Consider the following 18591-nt stretch of genomic DNA (forward strand, 5'->3'; position numbering starts at 1 on the left):
GACGTGCGCGGTTTGCTAAAGGCCTCAATCTCTGATCGCCAAAAGAAAAAGGCTATGCATTCAAAACTGTTGTTCCATTGGATTTCATCTACCTTTTGTGCTAGATTGTGAATCAATTGGGCCATTTTTCCTTTATCTTCATTGAGCAGGAGGCAAAGGTTTTTTATGCGCTCTTTAAATGATATGGCATTTATAACGCGCCTGTACACAAGTGTTTCTAGGTGCCACAAGACAAGGGAGGGAAGACAAAGTGAAGACAAGACAAACAATCTTACTAGGCCTTGTGTCATTCAGATCGTGCAAGTGCGACACGAGTAGTGCAGGGGGAAGGGAGGGGGAAGTTCAAGGGAAAGGGTAGGGGGAAAGTGTGATCATGGCAGTAGGCTAAGAGTAAGTGAGGCCAGTGCAGCACGGCTCTGGGAAAGTGCAAGGAGGCAAGGATGCAGAAAGGCTGTAGGGGTTACAGTTACAGCCCCTTAGTGTGTGGTAGGCCAGGAGGCAGTGGAAAGAGGACTGGTCATGCAGGAGCCAGATACCCAGTGAGGGTACCAAGCAACAAGTCAATGCAGCAGACAGGTAGTTTATCAAGGAAACGAGAGAGAGCAGGCAGAGGAGAAAGGGAAGGTCTTGAGCCACTTCCGGAACTTTAGCTGGTCCGGCTCATGTCTGGGAGGGGCAGGGAGGCCATTCCAGACGCAGGCACCTGCAAAGGAGAGATATCTACACCACACTATTTGCTTGGAAAAGCGTCTGACCATCAGAGAGTTGGAGGTAGCTGAGCCCAGAAAACCTTGTGGACGACGCAGAGGGTCTTGAGCTTGAACCATGCGGCCACTGGGAGCCACTGGAGACATTTCAGGGCTGGAGAGATACAGTCCCTGGGCTTGAGGCTGAAGAAAAGTCTTGCAGTCCTTTTCTGGATTCGTTGCAGAGGGTGAAGAGTAGAGGAAGAAAGAGGCTACTCCAGTAGTCCAACCGGCAGAGAACCAGGGCTCTGGAGACAGTGAGCTTCTGGGGGAAAGTGAGGAAATGTAGGATACCTCTGAGGAGGTGAAGCTGGAAGTGGGCCTTCTTGGCAAGGTCCATGAAGTGAGGAGATATGGAGAGCGTGGGGTCGAAGATGACACCAAGGTTTTTTGCCTCACAGGAAGGCAAGTGTAGAGGGCCCAAAGAGGGTGGCCAGAGTGAGAGAGGGAAAGCGGGAGCCCAAAATGAGAAGGCTATCCATCTTACTGGCATTAAGGCAGAGATCGTTGGAGGCGCACCAATCCTAAATCAGGGATACACAGTCAGGAATAAGCGAGGGAGGAGAGGAGGCTGAGAGAAGCCTGAAAGAGAGATGAGTGTCATCCACATAACACTGCAAGTTAGAAGAGACGATGGAGATCAGGTGGGCCAAAAGGGCCAGATAGACATTGAAAAGCTAGGGTGAGAGGATAGGGACCTGGGGGACACCACATGTGGAGAGATAGAGGTGGTGGAGAGAAAGGACCCAAGTTGTACCTGGGAGGGTTGGTCCTGGAGGAAGGAGGTAATTCATCAAAAGATTGATCAGAGTGTCATGACTGACCATGTCAAAGGCAGATGAAAGGTCAAGGAGGATGAGGACAGAGGGAGAGCTGGAGTCAAGATTACATGGCAAATCTTCACAGGTGTTCAGGAGTGCAGTTTCTGTGCCTCTGGATGCTCTCTAGCCAGACTGATGATCATGGAGACAACCAGCAGATTCATTGCGGAGTGTAAGCTGGTAGTTGGCCAGCTTTTCCAGGAATTGGCCCAGGAAAGGAGTGATAGAAATTGGGGGATAGTTACATGGACAGGCTGGATCGGCATAAAGCTTTTTTTAGGAGGGGTGGACAAGGGAGTGCTTGAGGAGAGAGGGGAAAGATCTAGTGGCGAAAGAGTAATTGCAGAACTAGGCCAAGGCTGGAGCGAGAATGACAATGTTGTCCTTGATGGTTCTGGAAGAGCAAGGGAGCAGCTGTTTGGACGATGCTTTCATAGATTGTACTTGTCTAGAAACATTGTCAGGTGTTATCAGAGAGAAGGAGGAAAAAGGAAAAGGAGAGGGAGAGGCGGCCCAAGGGGATTTGAGAGAGGTAGAGGGAGAGTAGGCAGAAAGCGAGGGAAAGCTGTCCAGAGTTTGTGGTGAAATGAGAGGCCAGAGCTGCACCGAGGGCCTGGGACGGAACAGGAGGGGTGCAGACTGCAGTATTCTGCTCTTTATCTCACCCCAGTCTGGGGGCTGCACTGCTTGCACCGTCCTTTGCACTCTACACTTTATGTAACTATTGTTTATTTGGAAATGATGTATGTTGTCCACCTGTGTTTTATTCTTTTGTGCCAAAGCCAGCAGAACACGGCTACATATAAATAACCCGCAGCTTTTGTGTAGGCATGGGAAAGCAATGCCTAGAACTGATACACAAGCAAAAGCTGTTGGCTTTGCCAATGCTTGTTTTTAACAGGACTTTAGTGAAGGACACACAGAATGTTTATAAATCAAGTGGCTGGAGGCAACCTGGTTAAGACATTTTTTTATTACACCAGTAGCAGGTTAACAACTCCAATTAAGTCATTAACTCCAAGAAGACTGCTTGGAAAAAACACTTATTCATTTCGAGTCCAAAGTTTGATGGCAAGGCTTGATTAAAACGAGCTCAAAGAGTTCCCATGAGTCGGTGTTTTGGGCTGGAGGGGTAGGAACTGGGTGGGAATGGCAATAGGGATTAGCATGGGCTGGGGCAGTAAATGGGTGGGCAAATAACCAAACATTACCATACAAGCTGTGTATCCTTCCTCATATGCCATTTCACACCATCTGTACTCTAACACAATAGTTTCATTTTATAGGTGTCGCTTGCAACACCTATTAGCCCAAACTAAAAAGGGAGGATCTGTGTACATGGCCAGTATTGACCTTTTTTGTTAGGTACGGACAAGAGACAAGAGACCCCGTGCCCCATCAAGGTACCAGACTGTCCATGGTTGGAGCCAAGACCATCTCGGGTATTAAAAAGGCACTTGTTTTATTAGTCGATAAAACCAATATAAAATGTGGGCAAGAGTGCTAGTATTCTTTTCCCCGTATGGTGTAGAGTAAGGTTGATCAAAACCAACAAGCATATCAATGAACCTCTAGTTGATAAAGTTAAATTAAACAACCATTCACGCTTAAGAAAGAAACAACAATGCTATAAGCATAGCTTTGCAATTCATGCTTTCCAAATTAGGGACACCCCCTATCTAGGCGAATGACTTGTTCCTGAATAGGCAAGATCTGCCCACCCTGAGTGGAACAAATGCACAATATTCATCCAGGTTAATACAAAGGCACCTTAGCAGCATAACTGGAGACAGAATGGAAGCAGAGACATATTTACATCCTAATTCAATGACAACAGTGAAGATTTGGTAAGCACAAAGAATCACAATTAAAATGTATATTCAAAGTGAGTATTAACAACTCGTACAGCATATTTGAAATCAAATACATATGGTAAATAATATCCATGTTCACATTGTTTCGGAAGAGAAGGTTGGGTCTGTCAGGACTGACTATACCCTGATCTATCCAGTAGAAGATATTGTAGGACTGTTTGGATTAAGGAACACTATCCAGAGATTGTATACAAGGGAAGCAGGCGACAGCAAACCCCTGAAGAAATTCCTATAGTAGCTTTTTTTAAATATAGAGAAAAGAATGAAACATGTTGGGTGAATGGAGTATGATTTGTATGAGAGGGTACATTTTATCTTTTTTAGAATGAATGTATAGTGTTATGTAATTAGCTGTAATGTGATGTATAGCACAAAGCACTTTATTAATTCTTTCATGCAATGACTTTCCTGTTTGTTACATTTGAAAGAAATCAATTAAGTAAAAAAATATATATTTTTGTACATTATCATATTGGTATCCTTCAGAATTATTGGATGAAATGAGAATTCGTTTTATGTAAGATATGACCCCCACTCTTCTGAAACAATTCGACTCAGTAGCATTGCTGGTTAAGTAAGTTTAGAAACCTGCAGAGGGGTTGTCTAACTGGGTCATTAAATTTCCCTCCAGTATCAATTCATCATTTTGATGGTGTCAATAGAAATCTTTTATTGTGGAATTATTTTTTCTTTTTTACCTTTTTTGACATTTTATTTGTGTTTTTGGTACTCAAGGCCGCTTACACAATTTCAACATATAGTTACCAATCCAGCATGGCAAATTAAAGTTAAAATTAAAAATATAATTAAGATTTGAAAAAAGAACAAAAACAGCCAAGGAAAGAAGGAAAAATGAAAAACACGAAAACAATGTGATTCATGCAGAACAATTATTTCTATTGTCAACATTGCTTAACACATTTCTCATATTCTTCTAGTGTGTGAGAGCCTCGAGGGATAGGGCACGAATGACCCTTCCAGAATCCTAACCAGGTCCTCTATCCTTTGTTGCCCCATAATTTTGATATCACTAAAAAGAATTTGAAGCAGGCTTACCAGCACTAAGATCAATGCCAGATGGGGTGTTAACATAAGTCTCGACGTTAGACTCGCCACTAGAACCTGTGCCGGACTATGGATAAAGTGTCCCAACCTCTGAATCTTATCATCACTTAACCTCGGGAATAATGTTTCTAACGGTGCTGCGCCACACATACTGCACCTACGTATGTCCCTTAGTACACCCATTTTCGGGCCAATGAGTTATAGTGTCTGTTGTCAGTTTAATCACCATTTGAGGTACCAATCTCGATATACTTGCAATGGGAACTTGTATAAATATGTTCTACACCCCACTCCTGGTATATATAGGATTTATTTATCCCTATATAAGGACAGTCTTTCCAGATTCTGTGTGTCCACCATCCTATCCCATCAATTAATCTTTTTCTTTAGAACATAGTCAGATTTGTACCCCTCCAATCGTTTAGATGTGACGCCTCCTTTTGTACTTCAACAAGTCAGGGTTTGTTCCCTTTTTTAACAGTTAATTTATATGTGAGCATAGGCTGGATTTGTCACTCTTCTGTAACTTGTACCAGATTGAGATGCTCCTTTGATGTATTGTGCCCACCCCGAGGTAAGACCCAGTTCCAATCTAATAGTGCTGATGGGAACTGATTTCAGTAGCCCTCGCGCATATTTAAGTATTCTTCCCTCTAGTATGTCCAGGAAAGTTCTATCCTTGATGTTTACTAGTTCACTGCCATACAGGATCATAGGTGTCACCTTTAGTCTGTAGAAGTCAATTTTTGGTGTGAATGAGTATGCGCTCATCTTAGATTTCACAACTTTAATCATGGATCGACAGATTCAAGTCTTTTCTTCCATCCTTGCTTTGCACTTTTCCACCTGGCCTTTTGTCACAATCACAAATCCCAAATAGCTGAGTGAATCTGTTCTGGCAATTTTAACCTCATTCAATGTCCAGCTGAGGGACTTTAGTTTCTTTAGCATCGAGGCTATCATTACATATGACTTTCTCTCATGAACTACCAGGTCATCTTCTTTGAATTATACTCTGATGCTGCATAACAGTCTTTATAACCCCGCCAGGGTGTAATCCATAATGATTATATCATCAACGTAGGCTATAAAATTGACCGACAGATTCGGCCACTTGGGCGCATACCCCTTCCAGGCCACTGTTTCATTCCTTAGGTCTGCCAGACAGAGGTTAAAAAGTGTGGGGTCGAGAGAACACCCCTGCCTCAGTCCCTTTTCCAGAGGAATTCCTCATGACAGGTCCCCCAGGGTGTTCAATTGCACCTTTGCCATAGTTCCTCTATACAGCATCTGAATCATATGCAATAGGCCCTGATCGATCCCGATCCCCCAAGCTGTTAGTTTACCCCCAAGGCGGGTTATTTTTACATTGTCAAAGGCCGACGATAAGTCTATGGTGGCTAAATATGAAGACCGGGGAAACAGACTCCCTGTGTCATAGACACAGGCCGATATCACAAACCTGCTCAAAAGGGTCCCCACTCCCTTTATAAACCCTGTTTGAAGGGGGCTGAATCTGCTGGTCTTCTCTGCCCGTGCCATAAAGTCTCGTAACACCAATGTGGAAAGAATTTTAGATGAGCTGCCAATCAGTGAGATAGGCCGGCATCTCAGGGGATCGGCCCCATCAACTTTTTTAAATATGACCATGATCTGGGGCAGAAACCGTCAGCATTACGTATTATGAAGAGTCAGAACAGAATAGCAGCCCATAGTACTGGGTTATTTTTATAGACTCTGTTTTCTACCTCGTCCGGCCCACAAGCCTGGGTTTTCTTCAAATTGTTTTTAGTTACGTTTTCAATGTCAGACCTCTCATAATTGACTGTCCGGGCTGTTCATTTTCCCTTATCAACCTTGCCAGGGGTCAGTGAGTCTGCGTTCTTCTCAAATTTATTTGTGAAGAAAGCCACCAACGTTTCTTCTGCCACACAGCATGCCTGGTGTTTTAGCTGGCTATCAGCCTTATTGTTTAGGATCCGTTTAGTTTCCCCTTATGTATTTCTGCAGTTTGTGATTTTTCAGCCACCATATTTATATATATTTCTCTGCACCCTTTTCCTTTCACTCTTTTCTGTCCTAGAGGTCTCCTGACTTTTGCTGAAGGTTTTCAGCCCATTGTAAACTTCACACTTTTTATTGTTCAGCACTGTGTCTCACTGCCTGTTCCTATGGGAGGTGAATGGTCTTTGAGTGTAGTCCTGCTTTTCTCTGCCCCCCTTTTCTAGTCTGGCCAGTAGATTTGCGAATCCCTCCTGCAATTTGTGAGTATTTCTTTCACCTTCTTCCAAACTCTCCCACCACTTCCCCAAATGTAAGTTTGCTATTGCCGGGTTCGTGCCCGTCCTTAAAACTGTTTCCTTTCCCTGCAACCACTACGTTTTGGTGTCCCTTTAGGTTCTCTTCCTCCTTCTCAGTGGTGCCTCTATCGGGGGAATTTGTGTAGATGGCCAGTATTGACCAATCATAGGCTTTTGATGGTGTCAATAGAAATCTTTTACGGTGGAAAGATATACCATATTATTCTCCGAAGGCTTACCGAAGCTTATAATGAGCCTACACGCAGACACTAAATTTGCATAAGGCTGTCTGCTGAGGGGATCCCATCGGAGGAAGTGCAAACTAACACAGGTCTGAGGTAGGGCTGCGTGTTAGCAGCCCTACTCTTAAATCTATATATGGAAGACTTACAATACCTGTGCTCAAATGTTACTTAATTCACCCTCAATTTGGCACATGTACATCTGAAATAGCTTCCCTACACAGATTACTTCATTTTCTTTGATCAGACCCAAATAGGTTTGCAAAGGAAATTAACAGCATTTTCGGATTATGCAGAAAGAAACTATTTTACAATAAATTTACAGTAATCTAAGATTCTAATATTTTCAAAGAAAAAAGGGCTGAAAAAGTATTCTTGGTGGATTGGAAAAAGAAAGGATGGAGCTAGTGGAGGAATTAACATATCTTGGCTTCTCTTTCTCCAGTACGTATTCTCAAAAGAAATCAAGCAAGAGAAAATTAAACCTTTAAAAAGCCAATTGAAGCAGATATGTTTCAAATTCTGCTAATTCACCCTTCTTCCGCTAATCAAATATTACAACATGAAAATAGTCCCTATTTTGCTATATAGCATTGACTTTGAAAACGAGAATGTGGGGCCTTTGCTGAAGACATGTGAAGCAATAACGTGCAGGAAGGTATTAGGTTGCCCGATGTCAGTGCAAAGAAGCGCTATTAGATTTGAACTCGGGTTCATTTCTATAGAAACGACATGGATCTGGCAATGGCTTCAATTGCATTTAAAAATCTAAATCATTGATCCAGTCAAAAAGTCCCTATTCGATGATCTAAGAACTATTTGGCAAATTAGGGAAATGCCAGAACTGAATAATTTTGATAATGCTATTGATAACATTCTGTCCGAGCATATCAGCAAATCCAATGGAGACACTGAGCAAATACTCTTTATTGAAATGACTACTCTTAACTGAACGTCCGAAAACGGTGATGTTTGAGTATTTGATCAGGTTTCCAGCTTGCACATTTTCGTGAACTTATCACACGCGCACAATTGGATTCACTTACCTTTTTCTTCCTTAGATGACAGGTACTTTTGAAGTGTGTAGCACAAACCAAAACACACGCAGAGCCTATCGTGAGAGAAACACGGAGGCTGCAACCCCGTGGATACTGAAGAATGATGATGAGTTCCAGTGCAGCAGTATATAGTATGGCAATGGCAGAACATAATATTTCCAGCAGAATCTGAGAAGCCCAGGAAGCAGAACAGTTGGTGAATAGAACAGAACTGAGGAGAGTCAAGAAGTCGGAAAGTCAGCTACCGGTATAGAGTAGGATGAAGAGCAACAGTAGGTTAGGCAAGAATCAAGCAACAGAGGATTTGCACAAATAACAGAACAGGAATAGAGCATCCAGGAAATAGTAGATTTACAAAGTCGTTGCTACGCAGGGAGACTTGTTTCTGTCTACTTTTACTCCGTCTTCCTAGTTGGAGTTCAGCACATCAGTGTTATCATAACGACGTAGGGATTCCGACCCATGGCAAAGGCAGCGGCCATCTTTGTATGGGATATGATTTAGGCACATGGAATGACGCTGTTTCCAATGTTGCCTTAATGACCAACGTTGTGAAAGACGATGCATAACAGAACTATACATGAGATTCAAATTTAATCTAGCTCCAACTCACAACATGTTTCTGTAGACCATGCAAAAACAAAAACATTGCAGGAGTCATTGCAACATTTGGTTACAGAATGTAAGGAGACCTTGGAGTTACACACTTCACATTTCACAAAATTCACGTTAACTTATTCGGAATTGGTAGCAGAACAGCTGTGGGCACGATTTATGGTGGGCCAACCTACATCCTTGATTTTAACCTTGTGTAGATTATTTTGTTATTATTATTATTATTATTATTATTATTATTAGGGTATTTATTGAGCGTGGACCTAGCTTCGTGCAGCAAGAGCACTTTACAATCATCTGGGGAAGAACACAGTGAGGAAGCAAAGAGAAAAGGAGTTGGGCGCTAACAGCAAAGGGCGAGGGTGGGCAATTGGCTCCAAGAGATCTACAAGCAACCGGGGGGAGACAGTGGGGAGTGGATCACTGAGCCTCAGGTAGGGTGAAAGTCCAGTCTGTGGACCGAGGTGTTAAGGAGGAGCCATTCCTTGAAGAGGAAGGTCTTGAGCTCTTTCCTGAACTGTAGAAGTGATGGGGCAAGTCTGATGTTGATGGGTAAGAGGTTCCAGAGTCTTGGAGTGTAGACAGAGAAGGCCTGTCTTCTGGTTCTTTCCTTCTTGCACTGTCATAATTCAAGTCTGCACATTTCCTTACTTATGGTGGATTGAATGCCTCAGGAGAAGCTAATCTTCTCAATGAGGTAGGTTGGGGTCTTCAAAGTGACACCCTTGTAGATGATGCAACAGGATCTGAAGATCTGGGCTTGCAGTGGGAGCCAGTGCAGTTTGATGAGGCTCGGGGCGATGTGTTTGAATTTGCAGAGTAATGTAATGCAGGACACATTTCAAGCGTGCCAGAGTAGTTGCGGGAACACCTTCTAAAAGGGCATTGCCACCATCCAGGTTAGAGAGAACCAAAGCTTTGACAGCGAATCGGAAGTTGTTTTCTGGCTTGATTTTCCACATGAGAGAAAGCTGGAACCAAACTGTTTGTCTCTTCCTTGCTATATGCTGATTGAAAGTGAGTTTCTCTCGATGTTGAGACTTGCCCGAGGGGGCAGGCTGGGGTGTGAAGCCCTTGAGGTTCACAGCAGAGAGCCAGTTCTGGATGTAGGGTGTTCGGTGTTGTTGGTCAGCAGTAGGAAATGAGCTGCAGGAGAGCATTGATTGTTGAACAAATGATATGAAATGTTGGAATTGAAGTATCATTAGTAACACTATTGGAATGTGCCTGCCTTGTATGATGACTCATGCATGCTTTTAGATTTTTTCTAATCAAGTTGAAGGACATTTTTAGAATTCAATGCATAATTGTTACATAATAGTTTTTTGTTTGTATTTGTGTGAAGATTTTGTGATTTTTTTCTTTTCTTAAAACATGTGTGAAAGGTTTTTCTAATGCCCTGGTAGGCTAACTTCCTTTAGCAGCAATGAGCCCTCCAGGCCTGATGAAAGGGTCTGATGTCTGAATTTGTCACAGTCCACAGGCCATTCCAAGGGTTCAAAGTACCCATCACTGTATCCAACCACCTATTATTTTATGAGGTGAGTGTTATTATCATTCAACCATTGGGTGAAAGATCAGAATATGCCTTGCAATGATGACAATGAATTGTCAGAGTCTGCTGAGATTTACATGCATGCCTTTAAAGTGGAAAGTAGTGCACTTTTGCTATGCTCAGGTGCACTTTCCAACGGGAAACTGAATCATCAATGAGGAACATTACGCCAAAGTTACTGGAGCTGAAGGAGCTGCCTGCAGCACCAGAAACACCGGAGCCATCTGTGCCGGATACCTAGCCAACATGAAGCCACATCCCCATGCCGGAACTTCAGTCTGACATCAAAATGTCCACCAGGCCATTTAAAGACTGGACACACACGCAGAAGGCACGACTGATTTGTGGATCCTCATTTAAACCTCAGACACATCAAAGCTGTAAAAAAGAAGTTTAGAGGCAGCAGTCCAATTCCGTTTGTTGTACTGTAAGAAGGACTATAAAATGCAACCCAGACCTCAGTAGGCGAGTGTAACAATGCAGAGGCAGAAGGTAGCACCAGAGGAAGGAGAAACTGCAAAGAAAATGTTAACCATCACTGGCTGAGACCAACTAAAGGGAGAGGGTTGAGGCGGCCCAAGAATCTTTGGGTGCGGCAAGGACTTGAGAGGGCTGGAATACCCGAGGGTTCTGAGGGAGATGCAGAAACACCCCAAAGTGCTGAGAGAGCCAAATGTCCCGTGAGGGCTAAAAGACCCTAAGGTGCAAAGAGAAATGGGGGTTATGTTACTACAAGTGTTGTCTCAGAGTGCATGTTTCTCTAGGGTTGCTGATCCCTGTGCTCTTCTGCCTCCCATATGTGACAGCCCTCGGGCATGTTCTCTTTTCCATGAATGGGAGGGGCTCCTTGCCAACCGTTTTTGCATTTTTTACCACTGATTTTTCCTATGAGTGTATTTCACGGATCAAAATTTGATGAACCCCATTTAGGTTTTCTTTTTCCAGAGGGGACACCCCGATAACTGCCTTTTCCAGAAATTATGGTCCCCTAAGATTCATATGCCCACCTGCTGCCCCCCCATACCTTTATCTGCCCCAATCCAAACACACGCCAATCAAGACAAGAGTAAGGTGGGCACATGCACCACTGCCACTACATTTTGTGACCTCGGGATACGGAGGTAAGGAGTTACCGGCACCGGCATCCTTACCGGTGCCGGTAACCCCTTACCTCCAACCTCGTAATGAGGCCCAATGGGCCTCATTCCGAGTAGGGCGGTAAGGGTAAACGGTCACCGGTAACGAGACCGGTGCCGTTAAACCCTTACCGCCCTACTACGAGTTCCCTTTGCGGGTCCTTCCTTAACGCCTGCTTTTAGCAGGCATTAAGGACCGGACCCGCAAAGGGACTCCGGGGTCAATAACGGTACCGTAATTTACGGTACCGTTATTGCCGCCTTCCCCCTTCCCATTGAGCCCTATGGGGGCTCAAATGGGAATGGGGAATTGCCCTGGTGAATGGGGAATTACCGGTTCCTCCGACCTCGTAATGGACCGGTAATTACTCCATTCACCAGGCAGGAATTTGGACGAGTTCGGAGGCAGCCATGCCGCAAATAGCGGCATGGTTACCTCCGAACTCGGAATGAGGCCCAATGTCTCTGATTGTTATAGCTACATTCAGGCTGAATATAACACTTCCAAATAGAAAGCTGGCTCAAAAGTAGTGCCAAAGAGAACCGCAGTTGCGGCCTATCTTTCCAATCTGCCTTTTCAACCCCTCACAGCGCTCCCCTCCCTCCATCTCTCATTGCACTTTGCAGACAACTCCCATTATCAGGCTCTCTCTCTCTCTCTGTCTCGTTCTCTCTCCCTTCCTCCCCGTCTCTCTCTGCCAGATAGATACATAGTACACAGTGTGCAACAAGAACCAGGGGGTGGTAGATAAGGGGAGGAGACTAGTTAGGAGCTCCTCTCGTTTCTCTAAGTGCTAGGGGCTCTGGGAGGCATGGACGTTTTCCCCGAGATACAGTGGCACGTGGGGGTGGGTGAGAATGGAAAGACATCGCCCTCCTTTGCATGCAGAGGATATGCTGATAGCAGTCCTGGGCAATGTCTGTTGGTGAATGAATGGCTTTTTTCAGGCATTCGTTGGGTCAAAAAGCCCATGTAATTTGCCCAATCAAGAAATCTGCCTAGTGCCTCGAACAGCATGTGGATAAGGTACAAGGCCCTAAGAGCTTAAGCTAAACGGTCCCTCCGTCTGTATGTGGCAGGGCAGTAGATGGACACATTCATTTTGCAAATCTTGGACCTGCATACAATTCAGCTTTTTAATCTTGTTAATGTCTTTAAAAGTTAGAAACTAGACAAGTGTCTTCTTTCATTCATTTTTGTCTCCAACCCATTGTATTTATACATCGTTAAACAATGCTTTTGAAAACAGTGAGCATTTATTAGGTAAATGATGTCTGATGTGACAATTTAATAATAAAGAGTTTGCAATGAAGCGTCAGCTTCGAAATTCAGTTTTAATGTAACACTCCATTTGGTACGGCTGAGAAGGTGCAGCATTATAGACTGTCTGCAGCGTGACTAAAATGGCTGCCGTTCTGTGAGCCCTGTCACCTCCTCAGATGAACACATGTCTACTTTAATTACACATGAAAACTAAGTAATATGCAAATGTAAGTGGTGCCAACGGCAATATTGGAATTTGAATTGTTACAAATATCCTCCAGAATATGCTGTGTTTCTGACGGGCTGAGGTGACCGTGTTTATGGCTTAATAGGCGAATTCTCCAGCTCTGCGATTTCCGCCCTACCAAGCAGTGCGAATACATGAGAATCATTCAGGAACAACGAACTAAAGAAAATGAGGACTTCCTTTTCCTTACCTAGAGAGTCCAATGCATGTAAAATATGTCCTCTTTATTAATTGCGCAGCTTCTTCGTGTAACACTGCACATGCGCACTTGAAGATATCTGAAGGAAAAAGAGCATACATTGCTAATCAAGCTCCACCACCAAAGAAAGCCAAATTACAAACATAAGTCACAGAACCGGCGTCTTTTAACAGTTCAGTCGTAACATAGTGTACGTTGTAACTAGAGCAATACCATTTTGTAACCCCTGGCCCAATTTGCGCCCTGCTTGGTGGGTTGCATGGTTCAAAACACGAGAGAAAGAAAAGAGATACATACAGACACAGAGCCCAGAGGTAGGAAAAATACTTTATTTGATGTGTATGTCATATAGTGTTGTAATCTGGACAGGACTGGCCCGCCTTGGGGAAAATACTTTTTAAAAAGTCTGTTGGCGGAATAGAGAGGGAGTATGAAGTTCACTGAAAAGCTCCATGGGGGCCCACAGCCTTGAGCAGCCCTCTGGAGTCCAAGGAATCAGCGAGCCAGGTCGCATATGCCAGCGGCAGCCTGGTGTAAAATGTCAACCCTGGGCTGTTTGCCTGGTGCAGCCAGGGTGCCCACAGAGCGGAGCTGTTGGCCCGCGTTGGCAGGACTCCTACCAATTCCTTGTCCCTTTGGCAGTAATGGAGAAGAAGACATCCTAGCAGGCTTTTCTCACACTTAAGATGGCGCTCTGTTTTTGCGCTTCCTGGTAACGTGAGCAGTGTTCTAGTTTTTCCCAAGATGGCCGCCACGAGCCATGCTGCTTCGCTGGATGAGTCCCTCCATCAGACTGTGTTCATGACATCCTGGCGGTAGCCCCCCGCGTCGCTTTGCTTTGCTAAGCCATACGCAATGTTTCCCTCTGGCTCTTTAGTACTTTTGTTTTCCTTACAGCACTATTGCCAGTCTGTTCCCTGCTCACTGCCTTCACTCCTACCTTGGCTTCCCTTCCCTCCTGGCTTCTCCGTTTCTGATCGCTTTCCTGTAACCTTTTCTACTCTACGCTGTCATCCCTCGCAGTCTTTTGGCCTCCTTTCCATCAATATTCCTGTGCTCCTCTTGCAGTAGGTCCTGTGGAACTCCCTGCTCAGCTGGTCTTCATCCTGCAGTGCTTGCCGCACCTTCGGTCAGCTCTGACTTCTTTTCTGTTATCGCCTGCTTTTTTTGGCAGAACACCGTCGAGTGGAATCCCCTGCACAGCTGATCACCGGCTTCTGTACATCAGCTAAATTCCCACACACCCTATGAACTTGGGGTTTTTCCCGCTTGGTATTTTTTCCCTTGGGCTTTGCCCATTAAGTGCACATTTTGTATTATTTGTGGTTATTTAGTGTCATAATCAGTGTTAGGAACTCAGGTGGAGAGGAGGTTGTGTTCCACCACTCCTCTCCGCCATACACATGAATGAAAATAACCCCTCGTGTCAGTGGACTGCATAAAATCCTTACGCAAGGATTTTGCATTTTCCATTGATGTTAATGCACCCCTACAAGCTTAAACTGCATAGAAAAAAGTTCAACTCTAGAGGTGCACCTTCATTGCACAGCAGATGCTTTCAGAGTTGTACCCCTCAGCAAACTACTGAGAAAACAATTGTGGTTGGGAAGAAGAAAAGTATGATTGAAGGTCTGGTGAACATAGACCCCCCATCCTGTATCTGCCATGCCACCAGAAGGGCTTCACCAGCAAACTATCCAGTTCTTTCAAATCCACCACCGGTGCATAGACGCAGGGTGAAAGGCCTGCAAATGTGTAAAGGAGTCATGAGCGAACCACCATCCTGCTTAGTGCAACACGCCCAATCATAGATAATGGCAGCAAGACCCAAGCCATCAACACTGATCTTATTCTCAATAAAGCCCAAGTGATGTTTCTACCAAGGTGCACCTGTGGGTTGAGGCCCGTGTTTGTTTGTTTGTTTGTTTGTTTGTTTGTTTGTTTGTTTATTTATTTATAAAGCGCACTACACCCTAAGGTATCTAGGCACATTACATGTAGCTTTGTTGGTTACAGTTACATGCATAAATAAATACAGAGACAAAAGCATAGTCATACAATAGCACATTCAGCAAATATGGTAACGACTTCTACAGAATGGAAAAAGGAACATTACATGGTCATGGCAAGGAGCGAAAGCAAAGTGATATAAAATACCATAGAGTTAGTTCGATGTCATTCATAGCTAGCCTACAACCCACAAACTGAAGTCACAGCCTGCCCTGGGCAAAGGGATATTAGGGGGTCTGCCCAGGTTGACAAGCCTAAGAGGAAACCAGAGACCAAACTCACAACAAGGACTCAGAGACCACCAACGCCCAGACAGTCCCCTCGCCACAGGTGGATAGTCACCAGTTAGCACCAGCAGGGATGCTACCTACACTCAAGTGCACATGCTGGAGAGAGAGGTGTCACATGGACGTAAGATTCAAATTGTCCAACTTTGAATACACCCCAAGAACAACCGAAGGGGGACTAGTCAGACAGTCTGGTCGAGGAGAAATCAGCCGCAACCAAAAAAGATGTAATGGCACTAATCGAAGAGATTAGGAATGTGAGGGCAGACATTCGCGGCAGGGTCGATAAAATGACCCAAAGGATCCACAAGATGGAAGAAAGATTAGAGGAGGTGGCGCACAACCAGTCCTCCCATGACACTTTGGAGACACAAATAAATGTCCATCTTGCAGAGATGTAGAAGAGAGAAGAGGAGATGATGCTCAAAATTTATGACCTGAAAAGAGCAACAACCTCAAATGTTTGGGATCCCGGACAAAGAGGGAGAGACTGAGAAAGACTTGAAGAGAACCCTGTACAAAATCACAAAACTCATCTTTGACAATGGCACAATAGATGAGGCAAAGATTCAGTGGACCCACAGGGTAGGAGGCAGAGCCGGAGGTCCCAGGTCAGTCCTCGCCCGCTTTCATAACCAAGAGAAGGCTTTGCTCACCCCTCACCAAGCAATTAAATGAGAAAGGGGTCAGATACAGGTGGGGTTTCCTGTTCTCCGTCACTTTTCAAATTGATGGGTACAAATACAGACTGATCACGGAGGAGGCCATACACAGGATCACTAGAGAGCTCACAGGAGATGCAGACTCTAAACACATCTCCAGGGAAGGGGCAGTGGTGGAGGCACAGTGGCAGATGAAGGGCTCAAGAAGGAGACGTATTCTGGACTACCGGAAGTTCAGGAAGTGGAACACCCCACCGGGGGTGGGGACTTGACCAACCTTTGGGCCACGTCTCTACAAGCATCACTTGCAGGAGGGAGATCAAAATTAGGAGACACCCATGTTGGGTACTCTCAGTTGGAGTTTATTTGACATCCACTCAGGCGGGTATCCTGTGAACGGTGTGTTTGGGGAAACGAGAAACTCAGGGTATTGCATCTGTTCTTTTTTCCGAAATTGTTAGGGAGGGCGAGTAGTTGGGGCTCTAGATCAAGTGGTTTGAAGAGAAAGGGGTCTGACTGAATGGGTGCCTTAGGTGGTTCGGTTTCAACCTGGTGGCTTTAACCAGGGCAGATCGTATGCCCGAGGGGTAGATGGAAGGGATGCTTGAGGGGGGTGGGAGAGAGGGGATGGTAGGAGACTGTTACACCTCGCCCTCGGCCGCGCCATGTTTCCAGGGTTCTGCCTCGTTGCTCTCGTATGAGCAAGAACAATTGGGGAATTTCGGTTAACACTAAAATAAGGGACAGGAAAGTGATCGCCCTTCATAAAGGGTTACGGCGCCGGCATGCGCCTTTCCTATCGCGCTGGCAGCTGCCATGGCAAATTTCTACACGAACTACAGCATCCAGAAAACCTGCTACGTTGTAGTGCTCGGCGTTGAGAGGGGAGCCTCATTTTCAAACGATACGCCTCTTGTTGCTATTTATTCCACCGCGGCATACAGAACGCTGCTTCTGTTTAAAGTTACAACCGGCATACTTTCCGAAGTGCTCTCCCTGTATCTTGAATTGTGAAGTCCTTGTTTTTCCCGTGTACCGACCCTGCCTGCACACGGACTCCTTCTTCTGAATCTCCGATTGAACTGTTTTCTGACCACCCGTGTACCAGACCCTTGCCTGCTTTCCGGAACTCTTGGACACTGATTCTGTTGTGTTTCATGACCACCCGTGTACCAGACCCTTGCCTGCTTTCCGGAATTCTTGGACACTGATTCTGCTGTGTTTTGTGACCGCCTGTGTACCAGACCCCTGCCTGCTTCCTGGACTCTGAGATAGGAACTTCTCCGGTAAGGAAGACTCTAATTGGAATCCATTATTCTGTGGCATTCGACTTCATTCCTAAGTGCATCTTTTGAACGCTTTGCTGTGGTGCACCATCCCGAAACCAGTGCGACCCTCGTTCCGTTCGGGGATAGCTACCCTACTAACCTCCCTATTTTTTATTTTATACTTTCGTTGATTCCCAGGACTTTTTACGTCAATCCTATTTCCATCAGGGGTAAAGTATAGTTTCTCTTGGTTTTTCCATACTGCAGAATTATACGTTAGCCATATTCTAAGAACTCTCTACTTTATAGGTTACTCCGGTTCCTTTGGCTTAAGGGGAGATTAAACCAGGTACTACTAAAGGGGAATAGTCTTGGGAATAACCCAGTTTCATTATTGGCAGATTATTAACTTGTTATCCTTTCCTTTACAGCCTGGGTTTGAGACGGTCTGTTCTCCCCGCTTTTTTGATCGATCGGTCCCCTTGTCTGTACAGTTCAGCAGGTGGTCATATCGGTTTAAAGAGCTTATTCCCTCACAGAGAGGAGGCTTGGGTAGGAGGCTCCAACCCTAGCACCTTCAAGCAACTCCCCAGCAATAGAGGTCCGGCCTGTTTACGTATTCTCCATTTCGGTGAGTAACAGAAACAGAAGCCATGGAAGAAGTTGATCCTTTAACCACCTTGGTTCGCTTGGTATCTGAACTTCGTTCTGATATGACAACCGCCCATAGTGCTCTCCATCAAAGGATCGACAATTTGCAGAGTTTCCCAAGCCCCCACACCCTGGGGGTGGATACGTCTGCTGCTACGGCATCAGGTTCAACCGGTCCCATACCCTCTGCCTCTGGCTTTATGACTACCCCAGTGCTTATGGCTACTCAATTCCCACTGGCCCCCCCAGAACGATTCTCTGGGGATCCTAAACATTATCGCACGTTTATCAACCAGTGCAAATTACATTTTCTCTGTAGGCCTACTGCTTTCCCTAATTCTACAACGAAGGCAGCTTTTGTTCTCTCTCATCTTGGGGGTACCGCAGCCGCTTGGGCTAATCCGTTACTGGAATCTAATAGTTACGTCCTTTATGATTGTGATGCTCTCATCACGGCCATGAACAGAGTATTTGACACCCGCTATAAATCCCAGGCTACTGACCTGGAGTTCCTCAATCTGCATCAAGGTACATCCTCTTTGTTTACATACCTTACTAAATTCAATCAGTTGGCAGCTGAAACTGATTGGC

General features: G+C 45.0%; 1 protein-coding gene across 4 annotated transcripts in view; it reads right to left on the reverse strand.

Moving 5' to 3' along the window:
- TSPAN4 (tetraspanin 4) overlaps positions 1 to 18591 on the reverse strand; it is a 3410446-nt gene that overhangs the window by 2633138 nt on the left and 758717 nt on the right. For 2 of the 4 annotated variants that reach the window (XM_069624014.1, XM_069624015.1), the window contains exon 3: positions 13114 to 13201. The exons of the other annotated variants lie outside the window; for them this stretch is intronic. The gene's annotated coding sequence lies outside the window, so the exon portion shown is untranslated. The remainder of the gene's footprint in view (positions 1 to 13113; positions 13202 to 18591) is intronic. 4 annotated transcript variants of the gene reach the window in all.

Source organism: Ambystoma mexicanum, chromosome 11 (genome assembly GCF_040938575.1).
Source record: "Ambystoma mexicanum isolate Mex_15411 chromosome 11, UKY_AmexF1_1, whole genome shotgun sequence".
NCBI classification, from domain to species: Eukaryota; Metazoa; Chordata; class Amphibia; order Caudata; family Ambystomatidae; genus Ambystoma; species Ambystoma mexicanum.